Consider the following 26,156-nt stretch of genomic DNA (forward strand, 5'->3'; position numbering starts at 1 on the left):
CTTACCTCTTTTTAATTATTGAAATTATTTTATTGAATTAATAAGAATCTATCTTTCAACTTATTTTCATTTTTCTATGAGTCAAAAGCAGCATTATATTAGGGCTTCTTTTTTGTATTTTTGTAAACTATAGACAAAAATAAGTATGGTGAAATTTTCATTTTTAATCAAATGTTTTAGTATGACAATGATCCCTCACCTATCGAAGGAATTACATTCCAGAGACCCTTGTAATAGATAAAAATCCACAAAGTAGAAACATTATATTTATTTTATTATGTATATATGTTTTAAGGCCTTATAAACCCTTCCCACTCTCCTATAAACCTTTTCCACAGTCATTAACCTTTCCCACACTCTTATAAGCACTAAGCCTATCAGTGCACAGGATACAGAACATAGCACTGTGATTGATCACCTTTCATTCCATCAGCCAATAGTGTGCCATGTACAATCAAACATTTGGCAAACTTGCGCAAGCATTAGTGGAGTACTTTGTGCACAGTATAGTATTCATCTGCAAAATCCCACAATATAGCAAAATTTTACAATACAGAATTAGATTAAAAAAAAAAAACATGGTACAATGAAGCCATGATATAGCAATGGATGACTGTATTTCATAGTAAGCCAGGGAAAATATGGTGTAACCTATTATTCTTTGTTAAAAAAAATTGGCTGAATCATCAATTTGATTATATACATCCAGGGAACTTTGTAAAGGAGTCAGTAGGATTAAAAATTCAATATTTGTACTAGGTACAAGTCATTGATAATGCAAGCTTGTCTTCTTGGCCTCCAAGATTTGGTGGTATAGTCACATATCTTTCTAGTCTCCATTGTCTTCATCTATAAAATGAGGGGTTATAATCACTCTAAGTGATTTAAATTTATTTAATTTTAACATTTAAGAATGATAAAAGCAATTTATTTCACTATAAGGTGAAATATTTCTCATATTGGTTGTGATGCCTTTCATCTCACTGAGTGTGTAATATTTCAGAATATTAATTTTTAGCAATTTCTCTGTTCTAAAATTGTGAATTTTTTAGATTTTTAACAAACTGATTCAAATTTGAATTATTCTCAATTTTTCATAGAAAGAACTTGTATTCTTAACATTGAGGGATTTTGTGAATATATATATATGTGTGTGTGTGGGTTTGGATAAGTACATATGTTCATTTATGAATATGTATACTTGGATTCAATAAACTCTTTTGGAATACTGGTGTCAAGGTTTTTAGGTCATCTATTATTAATGAGGATACACTTATATAGGTCCTTTTGAGATAGTACCCTCAGCATTTGGAAACACATGTCAGAAAATGACATACTTTGAAATAGAAATCAATATGAATTAATATATAAGAACTGATATTGAGAATCATTAGAAATCATCTACATAAAGGTTAATCATTGCTGCTACTAAGAAAGAATTGCTTACCAAAACTTACTAAGGAACCAAATGCAAGGGTTCTTAACATTTTTTATGTCAAATTATGAGCCCTATGGATAACTTTCTCAGAGCAAAGTCTTTAAATGCATAAAATATAGCACACATGATTTCAGAGGAAACCGATTATATTAACTATAGGTATCAAACTATTTATTATGTGTGTGTGTTTTAAACATTTCCATAGACCCCAAGTTAAGAACCCCAGAATTAAAATATCTCCTAACTTTTAAATGGGAAAATATTTATTTATGTTTATATATAAATATGTATCTATGAATACATATATTTGATGCAATATTTTGCTTATGCAGGGCTAAGAATAGTATTGTATGACATAATATCTATAAAGCTCTTCACAAATCTTAAAGTCTGCTCATTAGTTTATTCAATACTCCATCTATCAACTGAAACCATGTTGCTGTTCCAAAATAGAATTTCTGAATTTGCAGGGTGAGAGAAGGAAATGTTTACTTGATAATGATATTCTGCCTCTGAACTCAAATCTTTGTATCTTAGACCTAGAACTGGAGGGGCCCTCAGGGGCTATTAAGATCACCTCTCTTATTTTATAGTTGATGGACCTGAAGTTCAGACTAATTAAGAGATTTGCCTAAGAACATAAAGTAAGTATCTGAGGTAGAATTTGAATTCACACCTTTTCATTCTAGTCACTGCTTTTTCAACTATAACACACTGCTATCATCTTTTGGGAAACTCTCAGCCCCTTACACTACTCTGAAAGGCAGCTTCTTACTGCCCCAGAGAAGACCATCATTAATCCCAGAATTTTCTAATTGTTTCTGATCCTGAACAGATAATTGCAAGGATATTTCTGTGATCTTGTTTTTGCAACCCGGCAACACCTTCAACACTCTCTTCCTGCAGCTCTGATATTCTGTGCATCCAAACTATACTCTCTCCTACTGCTTTCAGCAATATCCCTTAGAACCATAATGACAAATCTATGTCACGGGTGCCACGGTTGGCACACAGAAGCCTCTCTGTGGGCTCATGTGTGTCATCTGCCAGAGTTAGTTACTAGAAAGGCAGAGGGATTCCATGGAGCTGCTCCCTACCCCTTCTACACCATGCCTCCTCACCCCTCTGCCCAGAAGTCCAAAAGAAGTATTTACTCCCTCCCCTGAGCAGACTCTTGGCCCACTCCCCTCCCTTTGTCCTTCCCCTGTCTGGGGTAAAACAGGGGAGGAGGGATGTGACACATAATCTCTAAAAGTTTTGTCATGAGTGCCTTAGAAGAATTTCCTTTCTCCCTTCCACTTTGGGCATCCCTATCTGAATAAGGCTGCTTTGCTGTGTTGAACTGCAATTCCTCACCCTAAATAAATGCTTCACTTTATTTACTGATCATCTAGCTGGTTTGAGTTAGTTTTTTTAAGGTTGATATTGTCTTTTCAATGTGTAAATCTTAAATATCATTGATTATACAGTATATTTTTATTATTCTTAAGTATTTATTGCAATTCCATAAAAAAATCCGAAGGTGAAATAGGAATATAATTTTTTTTTTTGAAAATTTTGTTTGCTATTTTAAGTTCCCAGTATCTCCCTTTCTTTCTCTTCTCCTCATGTCACTTTTATCATTTGGCAAAAAAAAAATGTATATATAAAACTATATATAGGGTTTTTTTTAATTCATCAGTTTTTTTCTCTAAAAAGGACATGTACAATTATTCATCAAACAATATAGTGGTAGCTGTATATAATTTTCCCTTGTTTCTGTTTATTTCACTCTTAACAATTTCATGTAGGTCTTTCCATGGGATTTTTTTTTAATTAACCTGCTCATCATTTCTTATGGTACATTAGCATTACATCACAATCATATGCAACAATTTATTTAGCTATTTCCGTTTGATGAGCATCCCTTCAATTTCCCATTCTTTGCCACCATAAAATTCCTATAAACACTATGAATATTTTAGAGCATATTGGCGCATTTCCTTTTTCCCCAATAACCCAAGAAATAGATCTAATAAAGATATTGCTGGATCAATAGGTCCATAAAGCTTTATAACTCTTTGGATATAATTTCAGATTGCTCAACAAAATGATTGAATCAGATCATAGTTCCACTACAAGTGTCTTAGTGTTCTAATTTTTCTACAGTCCCTCCAAAATGTGTCATTGTGTCTTTTTATCATTTTTGACAATCTGATAGTTAGATGTTCTACCATGGTAGTTTTGATTTGTATTTCTCTAATTAGTAATGATCAAGAGCATTTTTTAAAAATATGCCTGTATATAGCTTTTATTTTGTCATCCCCAAACTCTCAGTCCATATCTTTTGACCATTTATTAATTGGGGAATGGTTCACATTCTTATAAACTTGACTAAGTTCTCTGTATTTTATATGAGACCTCCATACAAGAGATGTAGAAGAGGTCACATAATTTTTTGCTTAACTAATATTGATTTTATTACTTTAATCCACATGTAAGGTCTCCTTGACAACTAGGTTCCATGTTGTACATAAAATCTATGTCTCTGAAAACACCTCACACAAATGTATTCAGATACTATGAACATAAGATTGATTTTTCTTTCTTTTTTTCCCTTTTCAATAAAAGTGATTATTCAGGCCCCTTCAGAAGCCTAATATTCCTAGCTATCATTCAACCTCTGTTTCATTCTATTTATATGTAAAAGTGTTTTATTATGTTAAATATTATATTTATTATTATAAAATAATATTTATTATATTATATTTTTGTCTTCTTTGTTTCTTATATTGTTTTAATATTATATTTCTGGAAGTATGGCATCATTCTAAATTCATTTAGAAGAGCCCATGTTATAAAAGAGTTCTACATCACTTTAAAACATCTTTTAGAAATTTCCTAGATTAAGTTTTTAACAGAGTCTTGAGTAACTGACAGTGAACCTTCATGAAGAGCATCCCCACTTCATCATTATAAAATAAAGTGTGTTTAACTAATTTGTGATGCCCAGCAGCGCTATTGACATCAAATATAGTAAAATACTGCAATAAACATATTCTCTTCTAAAAGAAGTATTTAAAGGAAGAACAAGACAAAGAACTAAAGACTTAGTCAACTTATCAAATAGAAATCCATGGACTTGGTAGCAAAAAGGAAATGAAAAATGGATTCTGCAATCAATAAGAAGTCACTGATAGTGAGACAAGGCTAATAGAAGAGAGAGGCACAATATGAAGAGAGCTGATATTTCAATGGAAATGCCAAAAGGTGAACTGATTCATCTGTGATCCTTAGCTGAACTTTGTCATGACTTAAGCAAAATCCTAGCATTTATTTGTGCTCTCAACACCAAACATCTTATTTTTTTCTTTAAAAAATTTTCTGTTTTTTTAAGAGTATGAAAAGAAAGCATGTTATATGTAAAATCAGTCTGGCTACTTATATTATCTCTTCAGCAGATTTGTGCATTAGCATTCCTCCTATAATAGAATGAGCCATTTTCTTCTTAATAACAAAAAGCAGCACTTATAATATTCCTTTCAGTGTTGCCAAATCAAAGATAATCTCTTCATATCTCCAAACACATGCACAGGGGAAATGTTTATAATCATAAAATTAATGCCATAATCATGTCTGATAACCCCCTGAAAATTAGGTTTTCCTAAGCTAAGCAAAAATAATTGTACAAACTAGTGGGACAAAATTTGTCTAAGAAAAGAATGAAAACCAACCACCCACTAATTCCTCATGTAACCAGAAATAGAGTTCTCTTTCTGTATATGCATAAGAATTTGGGAGAATATTAAATTTTCCATTTAATAACTTATGGTAGCCATTGTTGTTAAATCCTTGAGTAATTCTATCATTTTGCATAAATTGAACATCTCTCCTCATGTCATAATTATCCTAGTAATTTTTGATATAACACAAAGTACGCAGGAACATTATGGTCCATCTCAGTTCTTCCTCCTCCCTCCAGGAGTATTAATTTTCGTACCATTCCTGTGAGCACAACCAAAGACTCCTACCAATTCTCAAGTAAACAAGTAGGTTTCTAGTCTATTCAGACATTTATTGAACATCTGTTATATACAGGTTACATGAGAAAGTTATATGGCTTAGTTACTGGAATGTTGTACTTGTAATCAGAAAGGGTTTTATTTAATTTCTGACTTGAATGCTGTATGGCCCTAGGTAATTTTTTTTAACCTCAGTTTAGTTAACTGTAGAAATGGACATGATAATTCCTAATCCTGCAATCCAAACCAATTAAACAATAGTTAAGTGCCTATAATGATGTTCCAGAGACTATGGTAAGCCCTAGGGACACAATTTGAGACAGTCCCTGCTATTATAATCTAAAAGAGAAGCAACTTACAAAAGAAGGCAAAAAAGAGTTGGAGTGAGGAAGGAAGACCCCAGAGATACCGTGCAAGGAAATATCTTATTTAGTGGAATTGGAATCACACATGACAGTAGAGGCAAAGGTCTAGTTTCTGCCCTTTATAAAAGGCTTGGGGAAGAATTTGGTACTCTTCCCTACAGCCCTCGAATCAGAGCAGAGAGGAGGCTGAGGAGGCTATAGTCACTTAGAGCTTGAATAAGTAGGATGGGGGTTTGTTTAGAAGTAATAAAAGGAGTTTTTGTTGTCATGATCAGTGGAATTGAAAATAGGCAAGGTAGGAGATACAAAGTAGAGTATGGTTATCTTGTTGTTAGGAAAATAAAATGATAGATACAGCTTTATAGATATATATTTCTTTTTCAGTCATTTCAGTTGAACCTGAATGTGACCATATTTGTGAATTTCTTTTTTTTTCCAGGTCAAATCCAAGTCTTTATTATAAGAAAGGACCCTCTAGGATGGATGGCATACATGGAGAAATCCATGTAATCTAAGAAAAAAAGATATTTTTTAAAAATTATTTTATTTGGTCATTTTCAAACATCATTCATTTGAAACAAAGATCATTTTCTTTTCCTCCCCTCCCCCCGACCCCTGGCATTGGCGACGCTTGATTCCTCTGAGTATCACATGTGTCCTCCTTCCAAGTTCATTTCCATGTTATTGGTTTTGCATTGGGGTGTTCATTCAGAGTCTTTCCTCAATCATATCCCCTCCATCTCTGAAGTCCAGCTATTGCCTTTCCTTAGTGTTTTTTATGCCCACCTTTTGTCCTCTGCTTGAGGGTAGTGTTTTTTTTTTTCTCCTTGATCCCTGCAGGTTGTTCAGGGACATTGCATTAACACTAACGGCAAGGTCCATTAGGTTTGATTGTACCACAGTGTATCAGTCTCTGTGTACAGTGTTTTCCTGGTTCTGCAACTCTCACTCTGCATCACTTCCTGGAGGTTGTTGCAGTCTCAATGGAATTCCTCCACTTTATTATTCCTTTTAGCACAATAGTATTCCATCATCAACATATACCACAATTTGTTCAGCCATTCCCCAATTGAAGGGCATCCCCTCATTTTCCAATTTTTGGCCACCACAAAGAGTGCAGCTATGAATATTTTTGTACAAGTCTTTTTACTTATTGTCTCTTTGGGGTACAAACCCAGCAGTGCTATAGCTGGATCAAAGGGTAGATATTCTTTTGTCACCCTTTGGGCATAGATCCAAATTGCCCCCCAGAATGGTTGGATCAATTCACAACTCCACCAAAAATGAATTAATGTCCCGACTTTGCCACATCCCCTCCAACATTCATTAATTCCCTTCCCTGTCACGTTAGCCAATCTCCTAAGTATGAGGTGATACCTCAGAGTTGTTTTGATTTGCATCTCACTGATTATCAGAGATTTAGAGCACTTTTTCATGTTCTTATTAATAGTTTTGATTTTTTGGCTGAAAACTGCCTATTCGTGTCCCTTACCCATTTATCAATTGGAGAATGGCTGGATGTTTGGTACAACTGATTTAGCTCTTTATAAATTTGATTAATTAGACCTTTATCAGAGGATTTTGTTATGAAAATTATTTCCCAATTTGTTGCTTCCCTTCTAATTTTGGTTACATTGGTTTTGTTTGTACAAAAACATTTTAATTTAATGTAATCAAAATTATTTATTTTACATTTTGTGACTCTTTCTATGTTTTGCTTGGTTTTAAAGTCTTTCCCTTCCCAAAGTTCTGACATATATACTTTTCTGTGTTCATCCAATTTACTTATAGTTTCCTTCTTGATATTCAGATCATTCACCCATTCTGAGTTCATCTTGGTGTAGGGTGTGAGATGTTGATCCAGACCTAATCTCTCCCACACCATCTCCGAGTTTTTCCAGCAGTTTTTGACAAATAGTGAATTTTTGTCCCAAAAGCTGGGGTCTGTGGGTTTGCCATAGACTGTTTTGCTGAGGTCACTTACTACAAGTCTATTCCACTGATCCTCCTTTCTGTCTCTTAGCCAATACCAAATTGTTTTGATGACCACTGCTTTATAGTATAGTTTGAGATCTGGGACTGCAAGGCCAACTTCCTTTGTATTTTTTTTCATTATTTCCCTGGATATCCTTGATCCTTTGTTCTTCAAAATGAACTTTATTATGTTTTTTTTTTCTAATATAGTAAAAAAAAATTTGGAAGTTCAATGGGTATGGCACTAAATAGATGAGTTTGGGTAGGATGTTCATTTTTATTATATTGGCTTGTCCTACCAATGAGCAGTTAATGTTTTTCCAATTTGCTCAAATCTAGTTTTAGTTGTGTGGAGAATGTTTTGTCTGTGTCCTGTGTTTGACTCAAACAATCAAAAAGTTGATTTTGAATGGGATTTCTTTTTCTAATTCTTGCTGCTGAGATGTGTTGGAAATATATTGAAATGCTGATGACTTGTGTGGGTTTATTTTGTATCCTGCAACTTTGCTAAAGTTGTTGATTATTTCGATTAGCTTTTTGGTTGATTCTCTAGGATTCTTTAAGTAGACTATCATGTCATCTGCAAAGAGTAATAACTTGGTCTCCTCATTGCCTATTTTAATGCCTTCAATTTCTTTTTCTTCTCTTATTGCTACTGCTAGTGTTTCTAGTACAATGTTAAATAATAGAGGTGATAATGGGCATCCTTGTTTCACTCCTAATATCATTGGGAATGCATCTAGTTTATCCCCATTTAAGATGATGTTAGATGATGGTTTTAGATATGTACTGTTTATTATTTTTAGGAAAGGCCCTTCTGTTCCTATGTTCTCTAGTGTTTTTAATAGGAATGGATGTTATATTTTATCAAAGGGTTTTTCTGTATCTATTGAGATAATCATGTGATTTTTGTCTATTTGTTTGTTGATATGATCAATTATGTGGATGGTTTTCCTAATATTGAACCAGCCCTGCATTCCTGGTATAAATCCTACTTGATCATAGTGATTGACCCTCCTGATCACTTGCTGAAGTCTTTTTGCTGGTATCCTGTTTAAGATTTTTGCATCTATGTTCATTACGGAGATTGGTCTGTAGTTTACTTTCTCTGTTTTTGACCTGCCTGGTTTTGGAATCAGTAACATGTTTGTGTCATAAAAGGAATTTGGTAGAAATCCCTCTTTGCTTATAATGTCAAATAGTTTACATAGTATTAGGATTCCCTATTGTTTGAATGTTTGATAGAATTCCCTCGTGAATCCATCAGGCCCTGGGGATTTTTTCTTAGGGAGTTCTTTGATGGCCGTTGGATTTCTTTTTCTGATATGGGATTATTTAAGAATTCTATTTCTTCTTCTGTTAGTCTAGATAATTGATAATTTTGTAAATATTCATCCATATCACCTAGATAGGTATATTGATTGCCATGTAATTGGGCAAATTAGTTTTTAATGATTACCTTAATTTCCTCTTCATTGGAGGTGAGAGGTGAAGTCCCCCTTTTCATCTATGATGCTGTTAATTTGCTTTTCTTCTTTCCTTTTTTTAATTAGCTTGACCAGTACTTTCTCTATTTTGTTTGTTTTTTCAAAGTACCAGCTTCTAGTCTTATTTATTAGCTCAATAGTTCTATCACTTTCAATTTTATTAATGTCTCCCTTAATTTTTAGGATCTCTAGTTTGGTTTTATTCTGGGTTTTTTTTTTTAATTTGTTCTCTTTCAAGTCTTTTTTTTTTGCATTTCCAACTCTTTGATGTCTTCCCTCCCTAATTTGTTAATATATGCACTCAAGGATACAAATTTTCCTTTGAGTACTGCTTTGGCTACATCCCATAAGGTTTGAAAGGATGTCTCACCATTGTCTTTTTCCTCAATGAAATTATTGTTTCTATGATCTCTTCTCTAACCAATTTTGGAGTATCATATTATTTAATTTCAAATTAATTTTTGATTTGGTTCTCCATGTACCCTTACTGATCATTATTTTTATTGCCTTATGATATGAAAAGTTTGCATTAATTATTTCTGCTTTTCTACATTTGTATGCCATGTTTTTATGAGCTAGTGTATGGTCAGTCTTTCTGAATGTGCCATGTGGTGCTGAGAAGGTGTATTCCTTTTTGTCCCTATTTATTTTTCTCCATATTCTCCATATATCTATCTCCATATATCTATCAACTCTAATTTTTCTAAGATTTCATTCACCTCTTTTACTTCTTTTTTATTTATTCTTTTATTTGATTTATCTAAATTTGACAGTGGTTGGTTCAGATCTTCCACTAATATGGTTTTACTGTCTATTTCCTCCTTCAATTCTCCTAGTTTCTCCATTAGAAATTTGGGTGCTATACTATTTGCTGCATACATGTTGATTAGTGATATTTCCTAATTATCTAAAGTCCATTTTAGCAAAATGTAGTTACCTTCCCTATCCCTTTTAATCAGGTCTATTTTTTCTTTGGCTTTGTCAGATATCATGATTGCAACTCCTACCTAATTTCTATCAGTTGAGGCCCAAAATGTATTTCTATCAGTTGAGGCCCAGAAGATCTTACTACATCCATTAATTCTGACCTTGTGAGTATCTACCGGCCTCATGTGTGTTTCTTGAAGACTACATATGGTGGAGTTTTGGATTCTAAGCCACTCTGCTATTCTTCTACATTTTATGGGTGAGTTCATCCTATTTGCGTTTAATGTTATGATTGTCACTTGTGGATTTCCTGGCATTTTGATATCCTCCCCTAATTCTTACCTTTCTTCTTTAGTTATAACCTTTTAAACCAGTGATTTACTTTAAATCAGTCCCCCTAGTCCCCTCCCTTGATATCCTTCCCTTTCTAGTCCCTCCCTTTTTGTTACCTTCTTGTTTGTTTGTCGGTTTTGGGGTTTTTTTTGTTTGTTTTCTATGGTCTGTTAACTTCCCTCCCTGCTTTCCTTCCCTCACTTTTTATGCTCCCTCCAGTCTCTCCCTCCTTAATTTCCCCTTCTCTCTTACCCTATTGGATAATATAGAATTCAAGATCCAATGGATCTAGATGTTCTTCCCTCTCAGAGTTGATTTCACTGAGAGTAAGGTTTAAGTAATACCAATTAGCACTGTTTCCCTCTCCTTCTTATAGGGGAATTCTTCCCCTCCCCTTCCCATGTGTATCTTTGAGTGAGAAAAATTATTCTATTTATTTTTTTTCTATTTCTTGAAGTATATCTTAGTACCATCAACAATTCTCCCCTCCCATTTTCTTTCTTTTTTTCCCTCCTTTCTCCATATCATCTTAATGCCCCAATCTCTCCCTCTGTGTTATTCTTCTAATTACTGTAATAATGCATACAATTTTTGAGAGTTACACATTGCATTTCCCCCACATATTAATATATGTATTTTGATATAAATGTAGTCCTTAAAGAAGAGAGTTTGAATAAAAGAAAAAGGTAACATTTTTCTCCTTTTCCCTTTCCTTCATATTTATCTTTTCATGTTTCTCTTGATCTTTGTGTTTGGATGTCATACTTTCCACAGAGCTCTGGTTTTTTCTTTACAAATACTCGGAAATCTATTTTATTGAATGCCCACACTTTCCCCTGGAAGTATAGAATCAGTTTTGATGGATAGGTGATTCTTGGTTGAAGACCCAGTTCTCTTGCCTTTCTTAATATCATGTTCCAGGCCTTGTAGTTGTTCAGTGTGGAAGTTGCTAGTTCTTGTGTGACCCTGATTGGCATTCCTTTAAATCTAAATTGTCTTTTTCTGGCTTCTTTAGGATTTTTTCCTTTGCTTGAAAGCTTTGGAATTTGGCAATTACATTCCTGGGAGTTGCCTTTTGGGGTTTTAGTATAGAATGTGTTCTGTGAACTCTTTCAATGCCTATTTTGCCTCCTTGTTCTAGAATCTCTGGGTGGTTTTCTTGGATAATATCTTGTATTATGATATCAAGATTTCTGTTTATTTCTGGCTTTTCTTGTAGACCAATGATTCCTAGATTGTCTCTCCTTCCTCTGTTTTCCAGGTCTGTTACCTTGTCAGTGAGATATTTTATGTTATCTTCTAATTTCTTAGACTTTTGACTTTGCTTTATTAATTATTGCTCTTTTTCAAGATCATTGTCTTCCATTTGCCTGATTCTGACTTTTAAAGACTGGTTTTCCATTTCAGTTTGCTCTGTCCTGCTTTTTGAGACTTCCAGCTATTTCTTCAATTGGGTGTTTTTGTCCCTTATATTGCTGAATTCCTTTTGCATTATTTCCCATTTTTCCTACCAGAAGGCTTCCATCTTTTTGATAACTTCCAATTTAAATTCTTCAAGAGTTTGTGGACAATTTCCATTTCTTTTGGAAGATTTTAGAGCATTTGTTTCTGTTTCTCTTCTACAATTTCCTCTGTATTCTGTATTTTTCCTCCATAATATGTATCCAAAGTCACCCCCTTCTTCTTGCTTTTCTTGGTATTGGGGTGTTGTGGTTCCTGGGTACTGTTTGACATCTCTATGTTTTTTTTTCTCCCCTTTCCAGTCAGAAATCTGAGTGAGGAGGGCTTGTTCTCAATATATGAGTCTAATGATCAAGGCTTTAGCCTTGGGCAAATTCTCAGTTCTCCACAGCTGTACTGTCTTCCCGGGGGAGCCCAGGGTCTGCCCTCCCCTGCCTGTCAGCATTTAGGGTGTTACTGCTCTCAGGGGTAGGTCTTTAGTGGTCTTAGTTAACTCCCAAGACCTGTTGGTGCCCCTTGCTCACTTCAGGGGATCTCTTCTCTCAATCATTGATTATAGCACACTACTTCTGGGTGCCTGAGATCTGAGCTCCCCTTGCCTGCCTGTTGGGGTTTTGGGTATTACTGCTCACAGGGTAAGTCCTTGGTGGTCTTAGTCAGCTCCCCAGACCTGGGGCTGCCCATTGCTCAGTTCTGGAGTGCCTCTCCTCACGTGTTGATTCTGGTGAGTGCTTACATTAACTCTGGCTCCGTAGGTGTAGTGGGGGAGGGTAGCAAGTTTGGGTAGGAGATTTTTAGTTCCCTTATATTGTGGAAATGCCCAAATCCCATGTACCTTCAGTGCTGCACCTTCGTGTGGAGTCCCTCTGTTCTTATGAGGATGTTTTGTTTTTTTTTGGTGGGGGGGCTCTTTTGAGGTAGTCTGTATCATTGAGTCTGAGGAGGGGAAGCTAGCTGCGTTTAATCTGCAGCCATGTATACCCGGAAGTCTATTTGTGAATTTTTTGACAAAGATACTGGAAAGGTTTGCTGTTTCCTTTTCCAGCTAATTTTAAGAATGAGGAAAATGAGGTCAAAAGAGTTAGGTGACTTGGCTAGAGTCTCACAACTAGTAAATGTCTCACACCAGATTTCAACTCAGAAAGATTATTCTTAATTTCAGTTCTGGTACTTTATCCACTTCGCCACCTGGGTGTACCATATGTGTATATATGTATGTGTATGTATATGTATTCCTATAGGTATGTGTATACATACCTACATAAAGACATATACATATGTAAACAAATATATGTATATTATATTCATATTGTTTATATATTTGCTCATATATATTTAAAAGCAAACCTTACATTACTACATAAATGATGATGATGCTAAACCACTTCACTTGGCATTGAGGATCACAAATAAATCATTAAGTTACATATAGAGCTTACAATTTAGTACTGCTTTTTAAAAAGTGAATATAAAGATAGACATGCAACAGCTTACAAGCAGTATGAATTGATCCCTATGACAGTTCGCAGGACAGAGAGATCATGTCTGGCTCATGCTATCATAGAAGAATTTGGAAGAATGATTTCAAATTTCAGGTGCCAGAGATGAAGGGGAAGAGCATTCAAAGCAGAGAGGATGGTGAGGACCTAAGCATGGAGGTGGAAACGCATAGCAGGATTTTAGGGAATGACAAGTACACTGATTTAATTTAGACTTCAAAAAGGATTTAAAATGAAACTTGAATTGAGTTCACTGTGTGATGGTTTTAGGAAAGCTTATGGAAATGAGTCAGCTTCCTTTTAAGTATTCCTATATCGCCACTCACCAGAGTACTTAGGGGCCTGAGCAACAAGCAATAAAGACATTTGACCTACTTCTGCAGCTCCACCGTATCTTGAGACTGTGGTTGCAAGGATCCAAGTATTTGTTTTAAGATAAAATAAATACTAGTTCAGAATATTAGCTTCTAAATTTCTTTCTATATAACCCTGAGTTCTACTGCTGTATTTATTCTTAGTGCCACAATTTAAGGGGGAAAAGCATTGATAAGTGATAAAGCATAACGAGAAGAGCCTAGAGAAATAAGCGTTTAGAGATCACATTCGATGAGGATTAGCTGAAGGAATTAGGCTTGTTGATCACCAATGTAAGAAGATTAAGAAAAGATATCAAATACAATGTCAGATATTATAACTTTTGTGCTGGAAGGTATATTAGATATTAATATAGTCTACTCCGTTTCTTTTTCAGTTGAAGAAATTGAAATTGATAAAGGTAAATATTGTAAAAAGTCAAAAAGATATTAAGTATTGGAACCAATATTTGAATAGAAACCCGACTCAGTACAGTTAAATGACATTTCAAATGGATATGCCTGTAAATGTTTAACAGACTTTGCAATATATATTCTGTATACTTAGATACATAGACATTTATATGTGTGGATTATATATTAAATATATTTGTACATATTTGTACACACATATACATCTTTACAAAACCCTTTTAAAAATTAATCTACATTGAAACAGCTAGGTGATTGGAAAGTTATTGGAAATCCATCCCTAGAAATAAGAGGTAGTGAGTTCAAATTTGACCTCAAACACTCCTAGCTTTGTGTCCTCAATTGTCTTGCTTTTACCACTCTTCTACCTTGAAACCAATGCTTAGTTGTGATTCTAAGACAGGTAAGGATTTTAAAAGTTTAATCTTCATTATTAACATTTTCTCCATCACTTTCTTAAGGCTGGACAATCCAACCCGGATGTTTAGGGGGGTTTTAAATTTATGTATAAAGGTTCACTAAAAATTAAAGAACTGTGAAAAGCTTTAGACAGTAGGAGGTAGCTCTAGTCTTTCTACTCTGCTGTAATGTGGCTACATTTTTCACTTTTCAGTCACTTATACTACTTGGTTGACATATACTTAATGACAGACTTCAGCTTTGAATGCTTGTAATTTTTTCCAACATCTATCATATCTATTGTAGTAGTAAAATTAATATTCAAATTCAGTATTTTGATCATAAATTCTCATATTCTACTACCTATATGAATATAATGTTAATTTTGACACCAAATTTTAAGTTACAATTAAATAAAGTAGAAGAAAGTTTCTTTTCCAAGACATGACATTAATTACTACCGATTTAAAAATTTAAAGAATAGCATTTGTAATAAATGTCAGCATATTAAGTATTTAAAATAGTGAAACTTTCAAAATATAGAGACTAAGTAGAAAAATTTTAAATCTTTTTGGAATGGATTAAGGTATATAACATTCCCATCATCCTGTCTGCTACTAAAATTTAGATTTAAAAGTCTTATTTCATTAATAAAGGGCATATAAATATGATAGTGATTTAAGGTACTCTGCTTAGCATAGCAGGAGAAAGCATATTAGGTTTAAAACAGTTCTTTTTTATGGTAGCAAAAAACTAGGAACAGAAGAAATTTTGAAGTGAAATATGGTAGATACTCTTGATGGTAGTTTGGTAGAGGTGTGATATGGAAGTTTGATGGCTCTTGATAACCCACAGTGAGGGTAGGCCTTGCAGGCCTCCCCCCATAAGCCCAGGGCACTTATCTGACTCTTAGACCAGTTAAAAAATGAAGACAAGGTTTTGTTTGAATTTCAGTATGCTGGATGGGAGGATTAGGGAATAGGATGCCCTAACTCTAAATTTCCTAGCTAACCCAAACTCCCTTCTAAGACCTTTGCAAAGGGATATCTTCTGTTCTTCTGGCTGCCCAATTCACTACTCTGAGTCTCTAAGATTTTTCCCAGATATCTTACTACCTTACTAAAATCCTCTCACATGAGTTTTGGTAAGGTATATAGTTCTTTAGAGTAAAGGGTAAAATTTCCAAGACTTTTAAGGGTAAATTTAGGATTGGGACTGAATGTACATTTTAGTTGGTCACCCGGGATTTAAATTCTAAATCGCAAAGGAATACTCAAATCAGAATCAAATTTTATGGCGGTTCATTTAAAAGAGAAGGATGAAATTAAAAATGAAAGAGAGAGGAATGGGAATAAAAACTGCTCTACCAGGGCTGAGCCAGGCAGAGACCTCGGCCAAGGGGACTCGCCAGAAAAAACAGGGGAGAGGGGAGTCAGTCTTTTTTTTTTTTAATTCAAATTTTATTGTTGTTGCTCAGTTATTTTCAAAGATGCTGGAGTATTTTTGCTGTTTCCTTCTCCAGCTCATTTTTTTGAATAATATTTTATTTGGTCATTTCAAAACATTATGCATTGGAGACAAAGATCATTTTCTCCCCCCCCAGACGACACACAATTTCACTGGGTATCACATGTGTTCTTGATTCGAACCCATTTCCATGTTGTTGGTATTTGCATTAGTGTGTTCATTTAGAGTTTCTCCTCAGACATGTCCCCTCAACCCCTGTAGTCAAGTAGTTGCTTTTCCTCAGTGGTTTTACTCCTACAGTTTGTCCTCTGCTTGTGGATAGTGTTTTTTCTTCTAGATCCCTGAAGATTGTTCAGGGACATTGCATTGACACTAATGGAGAAGTCCATTACATTCGATTGTACCACAGTGTATCAGTCTCTGTGTACAGTGTTTTCCTGGTTCTGCTCCTTTTTGCTCTGCATCACTTCCTGGAGGTCGTTCCGGTCTCCATGGAATTCCTCCACTTTATTATTCCTTTTAGCCCAATAGTATTCCATCACCAACATATACCATAATTTGTTCAGCCATTCTCCAATTGAAGGGCATCCCCTCATTTTCCAATTTTTGGCCACCACAAAGAGCTCAGCTATGAATATTCTTGTACAAGTCTTTTTCCTTATTATCTCTTTGGGGTACAGACCCAGCAGTGCTATGGCTGGATCAAAGGGCAGACAGTCTTTTCTCACCCTTTGAGCATAGTTCCAAATTGCCCTCCAGAATGGCTGAATCAATTCATGGGAGTCAGTCTTATCACTCACCGCATGACTGTCTAAAGGAAGCAGTCTGAGGAGCTACTCCAGGCTCGAGTTCCAGGGCCAACTCTGCCAAAGTTCCCTCCTCACAGGAAGTGATGTGAAATATAAAGGCAGTTCTTTACATCCCTTCCTGTGCCAATGGTGGCTTAGTACAGCCCATGGGATCAGCCAGTTGTTTCTGACTTGTCACTTGCTAGCACATGCTGGTCATAGGCCTATCTCCCCAACACTTAATCCTTAAGTGGGGGTGTATACATTCCTGGTTGCTAGAATTCTAAAGACTAAGCAGGGTGGAGTAAACCTAAAACTCAAATTAAATAAGGTAGCAGTTACTGACTCTTTATCTCAGGGACTAACACTGGCCGGTTAGGCCCAAGATGGTTATAGACCTTCTGGTCTTCCTTCACTAGCTGACTAGACATAGCTCAGAGCAGCTGGAAACACTCTCTCAGGATGCTGGAATCTCAAGTAGATGAAACAGTAGACAGGCTTGTTCTAACTGAACACCAGGATCAGTAGCTTTGGCTCCACAGGGATAAGAAACCAAACCCCCACTTCACTCACACAGATGGCAAGCAGCAGGAAGTTGTAGCTTCAAGCTCTCCCAGAAACAGCAAACCAAAAGCCCAGAATTCTTTCTGTTCCCTTTTTATAATATCCCAGATTCCAGAACTGAAACTATATCGTTCCATGGTATGTGGTAAAATCCCTCTTTGCAAACTCTCCTCTCTGCTACCTATTTGCAAATCATTTCTTTCCTTTCCTCATTTCAGAAGGGAAGTCCTTCATTTGAGGAATGGCTAAACAAGTGATGCTACATGATTGTAATGGAATACTTACTATAAGCCATAAGAACACTATAGCCATAAGATATGATGAACATGATCACATGCACACACATACACACACACACACACACACACACACACAGAATAAAACCTGTAAAGATTTATATGAAGTGATGCAAAGTGAAGTGAGCAGAACTAGAATCAAGAATTCAGAACAACTCCAATGGACTCATGACAAAAAAAAGCTATCCACCACTCTAGAAGGAACTCAAAGAGTATGAATGCAGATTGAGGCATGTCATTATTTGTTTAATTTCCTCCATGAATTTTTCTTTAGTGTAAGTGATTCTTTTTTATAAAGCAAACTGTGTTTTCCTTCACCAACCCTTCTTTTTAATTGTTTTTACTATAATATAACTTTAAATGATGATCTTGGAAATATTTATTTTGTGATAATACATGTTCAATCTATATAATATTACCTTCTATCTTTTGAAAGAGAGAGGTTTGTGAGGGAAGGAAAGTAATGGATCACAAAATGTCTGAAAACTGTTATTAATGCAATGTGTACTCTGAATTTGTAATATGAAAAAAAATTTTAAAGGAAAGTATAGTAGAAATAGAAATGCCTTGGAATCATCAGTTTTGATTTAAAATCATCATTCCAACACTAACTTGCTGGTTACCCATGCAAGTCACATTATCCTTTTGATTCTCAGGCATTTTAAATCTTTGAAATATAAATAACAACTGTTTTCATCATCATTAGGATCAAGTGAGATAATATAGTAAAGAGCCTTGTGATATTAAATTGTCCTACCTTTCTAACATTTCTTTTATATAAACTCTTCTTTCCTGTGATACTGCCCTCAGGCTGTTGCAGACCTTTATGACCTCACACCAAGATTAGTGCAATAGTCTACTTACTGGTGGTTTGAACTACCTCAAGGCTCTCCACATTATATTCCATCTGCCATTCAGTTATAATTGCCCTTCATAACATCTTCTCTGATAGAGGGAATGTAGCAAAGTGGATAGAGAGCTGGTTTGAGAATCAGAATATGGGTTCAAGACTTAACAGACATAAAATGGCTTTATGACAATGCCCAAGTCTCTCAATTTCTCGGTACTACAAAGACAACTCCCTTAAGATATAAAGTACAGAGAATGTCCCACTAATGTGTATTACTAGAGGGATTTTCCTCACTAGGCTTGTTGTTTTTTCCCCAAATAAATCATGAGTTCAGCAAAAAAAAAAATGGCACTGAGGACAACCAGATTTCTATTCACCCAAACTCCATCAACAATATAAAAGCTTTTTCCTTTATAAAGTAGAGCCTTGGGAAATGGGTAAAATATTAATTATTCAGGCTTGTGTGTGCTATGGCATAATTCTTTGGATTATTGTTTAGATATTGGGAACCCTTATTTTCAAATGCACTTATGGTAATATTACATTAAACGTATTTGACGATAGAAATTCCAAAAAGCTGAATGAAGAGTTAACATGCGTAAATCAGATAAAGGAAAACTTTAAAAGTTCTGACTTCAATATAAGCAAACTAGAAAGGTCAGATATAATGCCCATAACCTAACAAGGCACATAGGAACAGGAATGTACCACTTTATAGTAAGTCCATGATAGCTTTCAGTGGTGTTGCTTGCTTGAACAGTTACCAATGGGTGGGTTTCCAGAGTTCTGTGTGGGTATGTGTGTGTGTGTGTGTGTGTGTGTGTGTGTGTGTTGTACGTGTGAGAGACAGAGACAGACAGCTACAGAGAGAGACAGAGACAGAAAGGCAGAAACAGAGAAAAAGAGGGACAAGGAAACAGAGGTAGACAGACATAGGGAGAAAGAAAGGCAGAGACAGACAGGTGGAGGGAGGGAATGAAGCAGGGAGACAGAAAATAAACAGAGAAACAGAAAAACATAGATATAGAGAAATAGATAGGAAAACAGAAAATGATAGAGAGGGAAGGAGAGAGATGGAGAAAAGAGAAGACAAAGAGAGACAGAGACAGAGAGAGAGACAGAGAGAAAAAGAAAAAGAAGGAAAGAAAGAAAGAAAGAAGAAGGAAGAAAGGAAGGAAGAAAGGAAGGAAGGAAGGAAGGAAGGAAGGAAGGAAGGAAGGAAGGAAGGAAGGAAGGAAGGAAGGAAGGAAGGAAGGGAGGAAGGGAGGAAAGGAGGGAGGGAAGGAGGAAAGAAGAGTCAGCATGTTAAAGTTTCACTCCATTGAGAAGTTCATCAATTTGTATAAATGCAATTATTTTCTCAGAAAATTATTGATGCTCACAAAAATAGATAATCCTGAGTTGTCTAGAACCAAACAGAATTTTGTGTGATTCATGAGATTGAAATTTTATGTGAAAATGTTAATTACCTTGCCTGAATGAATTGAACCTTCCTGAAAAAGAAATGTCTGCAAAAATAAATTGAATATCATATATATGAAGGTTTAATGCATTATTATTCATTTTAATATACTCATATCACTAACAAGGAAGAACTTGAAGGGAGACAAAACATAACAGAAAGGTTATTTGAGTTGTACTAGATTCATTATCTGATTGTGTACTGAGTTCAAAAGAATGAGTAAAATAAGAGACTTTGCAACCCTTCACTGCACATCATTAAAGAGTCTGCCACAAGCAGTTTAACAGGCTTTGTTAAAGAGTATTCTCTGCCAATTTCACAGTAATTAGTGTGATTCGCAGCCTGTGCCAAAGACATGAGAAATGTGCGGAAGTTAGCTAGCTGCAGCCAAGCAACTTATCTTATTATCATATTCTGTAATAGAACTCTTAGACGGTGCCTGTGGTGAATCAGAGTAGAATTAAATTATTTCAATATCATAATAGCAAAGTCCCTGAGCATTACTCTAGAAAATATACCTAAGATCTTTTTTACATTAATTCTAAAGCATTTAATATATACAATGTATTTGTTGCAATCAGGGCCTGTGTTTTGTCAAAGCTGAAGATAATAGATACATTAAGCATAGAGAAGAAAAGACTCAGGGGTAACATCTTTAACATCTTACAATATTTGAAAGACTGTTGTGAGGAAGAGGTAATAGCTTTGCTCTACTCAAACAACTCATTCTTCTTGACCCCAGATGATAAAATGAAAGGTGGTATTCTGGTAGGAAGGGGCAATAACTACAAAACGAACGAACAAACAAACAAACAAAAGGAATTAAACAAAAAAGAGATTCCAAAATTGAATGGTCTGCATTCAGGAGTCAGAAGACTCTCTCTTGTTAGAAGTCTTCAAGCAAAGACTCTTGTCATCTTGATTCTGGAAAGATTCTGGCAGGTATGTGTTAGATTAGAGGGGTTCTGATATCTTGCAAGTATTGAATTTCAACCAATTGGTAACACTTTGACTTATACATAATATGAATTTGGCATATATTTACTAAAATTTTAAATAAAATTATAATCCCAATAAATGGCTTATCTGAACATTGAACTTTAAGGGAAAGCACATCAACGATTAGGTAAATTAGAAAATGTTTCATATGGAATGAAGCATTTGACGTAACCTAAAGGAGTTACTGTAAACTCTCCACGTCTATGGGGATATATTCCGGAACCTACCATGAATGACAGAAACCTCAAACATAAGGGCTTTCATGAAGGTACTGTGATAATGTTACAACTAATGTGATTAGTAAGAGCACTCCAGGCTGACTGATGGAAAGTTTGACAAGGGGGAATGGGCATGGGGACAAAGGTAGATGAGCTCAGGTATTGGGCTGACAGACTTCACCATGTTTTAGCCTATTTTGCTTGGCCAGGTAGTGATGGTAAAACTCATAAACTTCATGCATAATTTCTGGAATTTTCCAAATTTTCTTTTTTGTTCATTTCCCCCCCATGACTCCAAGTTTAACTATGGATCACTGAAGTGAAAGACAATTATATGGCAGCATAACTGTATTATGAAAATAGTCAGTCTTGAATTTACCCAAAGTGATTCCTGAGTCAGTCACCTTTGTAGTGAAAATAGTCATAATTACTAGATAGCAAAACTATATGGGGGAGGGGATCTCAACTTCCCTGTTTCAGATTTAGATAAATCAAACAAAAAAGTAAATAAGAAAGAAGTAAAGGAAGTGAGTGACATATAGAAAATTTGGAGCTAATAGATCTATGGCAAGAGAAAAGGGAACATAGAATAGTTTAGCTGGCAAATCATTGGAGAGGACAAGAATATATGACCAAACAAGATATAGAATTATAAAATGTAAGATGAATAATTTGGAATATATTAAATTAAATAGCTTTTGCACAAACAAAATTAATTTCACCAAGACTAGAAGGGAAACAACAAACTAGGGAAAAAATTTGTAACCAAAGTCTCTGAAACATTTTTATGTCTCACAATTAACAAAAATTTATGATAAAACAATCTATCTCCCAATTAACAAATAGTCAAAGGATAAGAACAGCAATTTTCACATGAATAAATACAAAATATGAATAATCATATGGAAAAAGTGTTCTTAATCACTCTTGATTAGCGAAATGCAAATTAAAATAATGCTAAAGTTAAATCTCACACCTATCAAAGCAGTAAAGGAAACTGGTAAATGTTGGAGGGGATGTGGCAAAATTGGGACACTAAGGCAATGTTGGTGGAGTTGTGAACTGATCCAATCATTCTGAAGGGCAATTTGGAACTATGCCCAAAGGGCTACAAAACTGTTCATACTTTTTGATTCAGTAATACCACTACTGAGTTCATATCCCAAAGAGATAATAAATAACATTTATTTAATAATAAATGCTCTTTTTGTAGTGGAAAAGAATTGGAAGTTGAGGTGATGCCCATCAATTGGCAAATGACTGAAAAAATGGTGGTACATGTTGGTGATGGAATATTATTGTGGTATAAGAAATGATGACCAAGATGATTCCACAAAAAGCTGAAAAGATCTGCAGAAAATTGATGCAGAGCAAATAAGCACAACTGGGAGAGAATTATACACAATAAATCAGTATAGGATGATGATTATTTGTGAAAGCTTGGCTACTGTCTGCAGTACAAAGATCTGGGACAATCTTAAAAGATTTATAACAGGGAATGCTATCAACCTCCAGAGAAAATATGTATATATAAACATATATAAATACATCAGTGCATTTATGTTTTTATTTTGGGGATTTGGTTACAAATGAGTTTGCTCTTACAACATTGACCAATATGTAAGTTTATTGTGCATGACAATAAAAATATAATTTAAAAAGCAGTCATAATCATAGTCCTCATAAATGAGCAATGATCTATACTATTTTTAAGCTGCTTTATAAAACTTTAACATGTTATATACATGCTAGTTATTATTACTAAACATACATATGTATTTTTATGTTTTATTATACTTTTATTTATTTTTAAACATTATTTTATTTGATCATTTCCAAAATTTATTCATTAGAAACAAAGATCACCTTTTTTTTTCTCCCCCTCTCCCTCCATCCCTCCTACTGGCTATGCATGATTCCTCTGGGTGTCACAAGCATCCTCCTCAACCCTAGCCCATTTCCATGGTATTGGTTTCCTTAGTACGGTGTTCATTCAGAGTATCTCCTCAATCAAATCCCCTCCACCGCTATAGTTAAGCTGTTGTCCTTCCTACGTGTTTTTACTCATACCATTTATCCTCTGCTTGTGGGTAGTGTTTTGTTCTCCTTTATCCCTGCAGATTGTTCAGGGACATTGCATTGAGACTAATGGAGAAGTTCATTACTTTTCATTGTACCACAATGTATCAGTCTCTGTGTAAAATGTTCCCCTGGTTCTGCTCCTTTCGCTCTGCATCACTTTCTGGAGGTCATTCCAGTCTCAATGGAATTCCTCCACTTTATTATTCCTTTGAGCAAAATAGTATTCCATCACCAACATATACCACAATTTGTTCAGCCATTCCCCAATTGAAGGGTATCCCCTCATTTTCCAGGTTTTTGCCACCACAAAGAGTGCAGCTATGAATATTTTTGTACAAGTCTTTTTACTTATTGTCTCTTTGGGGTACAAACCCAGCAGTGCTATAGCTGGATCAAAGGGTAGATATTCTTTTGTTACCCTTTGGGCATAGATCCAAATTGCCCCCCAGAATGGTTGGATCAATTCACAACTCCACCAAAAATGAATTAATGTCCCGACTTTGCCACATCCCCTCCAACATTCATTAATTCCCTTCCCTGTCACGTTAGCCAATCTCCTAAGTATGAGGTGATACCTCAGAGTTGTTTTGATTTGCATCTCACTGATTATCAGAGATTTAGAGCACTTTTTCATGTTCTTATTAATAGTTTTGATTTTTTGGCTGAAAACTGCCTATTCATGTCCCTTGCCCATTTATCAATTGGAGAAAGGCTGGATTTTTGGTACAATTGCTTTAGCTTTTTATAAATTTGAGTAATTAGACCTTTGTCAGAGGTTTATGTAATGAAGATTGTTTCCCAATTTGTTACTTCCCTTCTAATTTTGGTTATATTGGTTTTGTTTGTACAAAGACTTTTTAATTTGATGTAATCAAAATTATTTACTTTACATTTTTTATCTCTTTCTACATTTTGCTTGGTTTTAAAGTCTTTCCTTCCCAAAGATCTGACATGTATACTATTCTGTTTTCACCTAATTAACTTATAGTTTCCTTCTTTATGTTCAAGTCATTCACCCCTTCTGACTTTATCTTGGTGTAGGGTGTGAACTGTTGATCCAGACCTAATCTCTCCCATACTGTCTCCCAGTTTTCCCAGCAGTTTTTGTCAAATAGTGGATTTTTGTCCAAAAAGCTGGGGTCTTTGGGTTTGTCATAGACTGTCTTGCTGAGGTCACTTGCCCCAAGTCTATTACACTGATCCTCCTTTCTTGCTCTTAGCCAGTACCAAATTGTTTTGATGACCACTGCTTTATAGTATAGTTTGAGATCTGGGACTGCAAGGCCACCTTCCTTTGTATTTTTTTTTCATTATTTCCCTGGATATACTTGATCCTTTGTCCTTCCAAATGAACTTTGTTATGTTTTTTTTCTAATCCAGTAAAAATTTCTTTTTTTTGGAAATTCAATGGGTATGGCACTAAATAGATAAGTTTGGGTAGGATGTTCATTTTTATTATATTGGCTCATCTTACCCATGAGCAGATAATGTTTTTTTTCAGTTTCTCAGGTCTAGTTTTAATCGTGTGGAGAGTGTTTTGTAGTTGTGTTCATATAGTTCCTGTGCTTGTCTCAGAAGAGAGATTCAAAAGTATTTTATTTTGTCTACATTGATTTTGAATGGATTTCTCTTTCTAATTCTTGCTGCTGAGATGTGTTGGAAATATATAGGAATTCTGATGACTTATGTGGGTTTATTTTGTATCCTGCAACTTTGCTAAAGTTATTAATTATTTGGATTAGCTTTTTTGTTGATTCTCTAGGATTCTCCAAGTAGACCATCATATCATCCGCAAAGAGTAATAACTTGGTCTCCTCATTGCCTATTTTAATGCCTTCAATTTCTTTTTCTTCTCTAATTGCTACTGCTAGTGTTTCTAGTACAATGTTAAATAATAGAGGTGATAATGGGCATCCTTGTTTCACTCCTAATATCATTGGGAATGCATCTAGTTTATCCCCATTTAAGATGATGTTAGATGATGGTTTTAGATATATACTGTTTATTATTTTTTAGGAAAGACCCTTCCATTCCTATGCTTTCTAGTATTTTTAATAGGAATGGGTGTTGTATTTTATCAAGGGTTTTTTCTGCATCTATTGAGATAATCATATGGTTTTTGTTGGTTTCTTGTTGATATGGTCAATTATGTGGATGGTTTTCCTAATATTGAACCAGCCCTGCATTCCTGTTATGAATCCTACTTGATCATAATGAATGACCCTCCTGATCACTTGCTGAAGTCTTTTTGCTAGTATCCTGTTTAAGATTTTTGCTTCTATGTTCATTAGGGAGATTGGTCTGTAGTTTTCTTTCTCTGTTTTTGATCTACCTGGCTTTGGAATCAGTATCATATTTGTGTAATAAAAGGAGTTTGGTAGCGCTCCCTCTTTTGCTCATTATGTCAAATAGTTTGTATAGTGTTGGGATTAGATGTTCTTTGAATGTTTGATAGAATTCACTTGTGAATCCATCAGGCCCTGGGGATTTTTTCTTAGGTAGTTCTTTGATGGCCTGTTGGATTTCTTTTTCTGATATGGGATTATTTAAGAATTCTATTTCTTCTTCTGTTAGTCTAGATAATTTATATTTTTGTAAATATTCATCCATATCACCTAGGTTGGTATATTTATTGCCATATAATTGGGCAAAGAAGTTTTTAATGATTTCATTAACTTCCTCTTCTTTGGAGGTATGGTCCCCTTTGTCATCTATGATACTGTTAATTTGCTTTTCTTCTCTCCTTTTTTTAATTAGGTTG

The sequence above is a fragment of the Monodelphis domestica genome, chromosome 3 (genome assembly GCF_027887165.1).
Source record: "Monodelphis domestica isolate mMonDom1 chromosome 3, mMonDom1.pri, whole genome shotgun sequence".
NCBI lineage: Eukaryota > Metazoa > Chordata > Mammalia > Didelphimorphia > Didelphidae > Monodelphis > Monodelphis domestica.